This window comes from Equus caballus, chromosome 16 (assembly GCF_041296265.1).
Source record: "Equus caballus isolate H_3958 breed thoroughbred chromosome 16, TB-T2T, whole genome shotgun sequence".
Classification (NCBI taxonomy): Eukaryota; Metazoa; Chordata; class Mammalia; order Perissodactyla; family Equidae; genus Equus; species Equus caballus.
The window spans coordinates 37442354-37446804 of NC_091699.1; the positions used below are offsets into that span (position 1 = coordinate 37442354).

The window sequence follows — 4451 nt, forward strand, 5'->3', positions numbered from 1 at the left end:
GAAGAGCTGGCCAGAATGTGGTTGTGTCGTCCTGAAAGGTCTGTCCACAAAGACCATCACAAAGCGGGCAAAATCTTCTGCAAGGCTTTCAAAAAGACTCTGCCTTCACAGGCTAAAAGTATAATCAGGAAACAGTGAGGTAACAAAAGCCTGAGGCCTGTTAAGTCATTACTGATCGAGCTGCCACTTCCTCCTATGTGCCACACATTTAGTCTATATAGTAGTCATCCTTGCGTCACTCAGTGAGGGAAGTGTTCCTATTCTTTTTCAGACAAGGAAATGGAATTAAGAGAAGTTGAGTGGCCTCCCTAAGATCACTCAGGTGATCAGTGCCTGGGCTGGATTCAGTCTCAGTTCTACAGACTGCGCCACACCCAGGCTTTTCCTACTCTACCACCCTCACGCTCCCCATTGTAAGCCAGCTGATTAGCTGTACGGAAAGTGTCCAAAGTCGTGAGAAGCAAACTGTCGGTTGGGGTAGGAACACTAGTAAAAAAGGTTGAGAGCAGTTGTCGGCATTGAAGAGAGAGATCCACATGACACAAAGCGCACGCACTCCCAGATGTCCTTGGAGGATTTTCTGTTTTATACGATCTGAAGCCCTGACAAGCAACAGAAAAGCACCCAGTGCAAGTGGGGCCCTTGAATATGTATTGTGTCCCAGGCACTGCTCTAAGCACTCTATAGGTAGTAACTCATTTCGTCCTGAAGTTAAGTCTTTGCGGCAGGGACTGAAGCCCAGAAAGTTAATATAACTTATAAGGAAGAGAAAGAGTTGCTATTGGAACAAGAGCAGTCTGGCTCCAGTGACTTTGCTCTAAACAGCAATACAGGTTTATTTTTCCCAGGCTAGGTCTGAGTTTAAGGGCCAGGGGAGAGATGGGAAAATGCAACGCGGGCAGCAAAGCTTACAGCATAAGCCGGGACTTCCTGAGGATGCTGATGTAGAAATCAGAAAATCTGGGACCTGTCATCTTCCCTTCTCTAAGCCTTAATTACTTTATATAGCTGATCATGCTCAACTACACCACTCCACTGAGGATGATTGTGAGTACGAAAACTCGGTAAGAAACACAAAATCTAATGGTTAAAGCACAGCTGCCCAAATCAGACTACCCGGGTTTGAATCCTGACTCTACAACTTAGTAGCAGTGTGACCTTGCATAAGTTACTTAACTTCTCGATGCCTTAGTTTCCTTATCTGCAAAATGGGGGTAATAATAGTATCTGCTTCATAGGATTGTTGATAGCATTATACATCCAGTGGCTGGGGAATAGAAAGCATACAGTAACATGGGGTATCATGATTATGCACTGTGAAGGATTTATATGTTTATGGATTGGAGTACCATCATTATCTCATATATAAGTCAAATTTAGATCAACGATGCAGGCAGTCCTTATTGTTATTCAAAGCTGTATTGCTTTTTCCAAAAACACTTGAAGCTGAGAGAACTGAGAGAAATAGTAGGAGGAGGAGCACAGCATGTGAAGGTCTTACAGAGGGGGTCTTTCATCTGCTCTCTGCTTTGTTGCATGAAAAAAGATAGTTTCAAAAATGTGTTCTGTTGGTTGAAGTTCACTGTTCTGAAAGCCAAGTCTACCTCTTCTCCAGCTTATATTAAAAAGTTTGGGGGGCGGGGAGCGCCGCTGCGGCAAGGCCGGTCCCCGCGGCGGCTGCTCGCGGCGCCGAGTGCGCGCCTCCCGGGCGGGTTCGGGCCCGAGCGGCGGGGAGCGGCAGATCTGTTCTGAGGACCAAGATTCATTTGGGGGATGGTTACAGAATTGAACCATGGACTTCTTTCTGATCAAGCAGACAGTTCAGGATACAGAGTCCAAGGATGAACGTTCACTGTGGCAGTGAGAGTGACAGGTTCCTGCGGCCAGAGGCCAGCTGCCTGATGGATGAAACCTCAGCTGCAGCCCAAGAAAAAGAAACAAATAATCTGACTTCTTCTGGTCTTCAAACCCTTGCTTATCCTCTAGGTCCCAGGAATGATGACCTTTCACTCGACCCTGCATCTCAGCCAGCAAATCTTCAGTTCCCGCACGTAATGCCACTTCCCGAAGACATCAAAGGCTCTTGCTTACAGAGTGGGAATAAGCGTAACCATGACCCCTTTCTTGCTCCAGAACGATTTGGAAACAGCACTGTGGGCTTTGGCAGTAATGTTCATTCCCAGGCACCAGAGAAAGTGACTCTTCTCGTAGATGGCACACGTTTTGTTGTGAATCCACAAATTTTCACTGCTCATCCAGATACCATGTTGGGAAGGATGTTTGGACCAGGAAGAGAGTACAACTTCACGCGGCCCAACGAGAAGGGGGAGTATGAGATTGCTGAAGGAATCAGTGCAGCTGTGTTTCAAACGGTGCTGGATTATTACAAAACTGGTATCATCAATTGTCCTGATGGCATCTCTATCCCAGACCTTAGAGACACGTGCGATTATCTCTGCATTAACTTTGACTTCAACACTATCCGATGTCAGGATCTGAGTGCTTTACTGCATGAACTGTCTAACGACGGTGCTCACAAGCAGTTTGATCACTACCTCGAAGAGCTGATCCTGCCCATCATGGTGGGCTGTGCCAAGAAGGGTGAGCGCGAGTGCCATATCGTTGTGCTGACAGATGAGGATTCTGTGGACTGGGATGAAGACCACCCCCCACCCATGGGGGAGGAATATTCCCAAATTCTTTACAGCTCTAAGCTCTACAGATTCTTCAAGTACATTGAGAATCGGGATGTCGCCAAAACAGTGTTAAAGGAGCGGGGCCTGAAAAACATTCGCATTGGAATTGAAGGTTACCCTACCTGTAAAGAAAAAATTAAGAGAAGACCTGGTGGCCGATCTGAAGTAATCTATAATTATGTGCAGCGCCCCTTTATCCAGATGTCGTGGGAAAAGGAAGAAGGAAAGAGTCGCCATGTGGATTTCCAGTGTGTTCGAAGCAAATCCCTCACTAATCTGGTAGCTGCTGGAGAAGACGTCTTAGAGGACCAGGAGATACTAATGTACCACCCACCCCAAGTGGATGAACTTGACCGGCTAAATGCCCCACTTTCTCAGATGGCCTCTAATGACTTTCAGGATTAGGGCCAGTTGTGGGTTCACCCCTCTTCAGGGGTTTTCTGTCTGGGAGGCCCACAGCCAGTGCTCCCCGTGGTTTGTCTCACCCTGAGTAGGAGACATGCTTCTCCCTCATCCTTTCTCTTTCTCCATAATCAACGTGTGTCCTTTTCAGTCAGTCTGTGCCTCTGGCAGGGGATGAAAGCACTCACTGGTAATTAAGCTACCAGCTTTACAGCAGCCTTGGTAACTTGAAAAATTTGGGTCTGGTGCTGTTCACTGAGTCTTTGCATTACTGCAAAAGCAGGAAAAGAAGTCAGGACTCCTCTTGCCTCATGCTCAGCAAAGCAATCCTCATCCTTGACACTTTGTTCCTGGCTTTGTTTTGTTTTGTTTTGTTTTGTACCAGGCAAATTACTGAGCAAAGGGACCAAACTTAAAAGACAATCTCTGTCTTCTGCAAACAGGCACTAATGGGATGCTCATTAGAGGTTAATGAAGATGCCATTCCTGGTGGCCCGTGTGCCCAGATTGCACCTGGGAAGAACTGGGCCCTCATTCAAAATGTGCAAAAGGAACTTTGTAAGAGCTTCAGTTCAGTTCTGTTTTTCATTAATGCAGTGAACAATCCAACCACACAGAGAGATTCTCTGACAGGAGGGACAGTGGCATAACAATGTTTAGGAAACCTTTTTAGCTTCAAGGTTTTTGAGCCTAAACAAATTGATTATTCATTTGGAATGAAACTTAGAACTGAAGTAGAACTCTCTAAATCAGGCCACTTTGATTATCCTGGCTCGGAATCTAGTATGAAGCCACAGGTCTTCACCCTAGGGCAGCACGTTGCTGTGGGTATCGCTGGGAGACGACAGATACAGCTTAAAGGCATTCCAGATGTGGGCAGAAGTTTCTCACAAGTGCTCAGTTTCTCAGTAGACTTGTAATAACAGCTCCAGGGAGGAGGGGGCATTTGGATGAAGCTGGGTGGGGAAACATCACCTGCTCAGGTTTTGTCCCCATGCAGAATTTTTCTTTGTATATTCTTTTCATACTGTGGAATTTTTTTGCATATCAGGCTATTTCAGTTTTTGAAATAGCCTATCAGCTGCTCACACTGGGTAAGGAAACCGTACTAATGTCATCCCCAAAGGAAGGAGGAGTTGAAGGGAGATTAGGCCTAGTAATTTTGTTTGCTCTTCAGCTATGGATTAACAATGCATGATGATGACAACCCAGAACACACTCCCAGTCCCCCCAGTACTGATGACCTTCCCTGATGTCCCATGGCTATTAACAGCAGAGCAAAATTTAGTCTAGAGCCAGGTGTAAGTGTCTTGGGATTATCTCCCATTTTGTGGTAGAGCTTGGCCTTCCAGG

At 46.2% G+C, this 4451-nt stretch overlaps 1 pseudogene; it reads left to right on the forward strand.

Annotated features, from left to right (window-relative positions):
- The first annotated feature begins 1640 nt into the window (after nt 1-1640).
- On the forward strand, nt 1641-3438 carry LOC100050081 (BTB/POZ domain-containing protein KCTD20 pseudogene; annotated as a pseudogene).
- The last annotated feature ends 1013 nt before the right edge of the window (nt 3439-4451 follow it).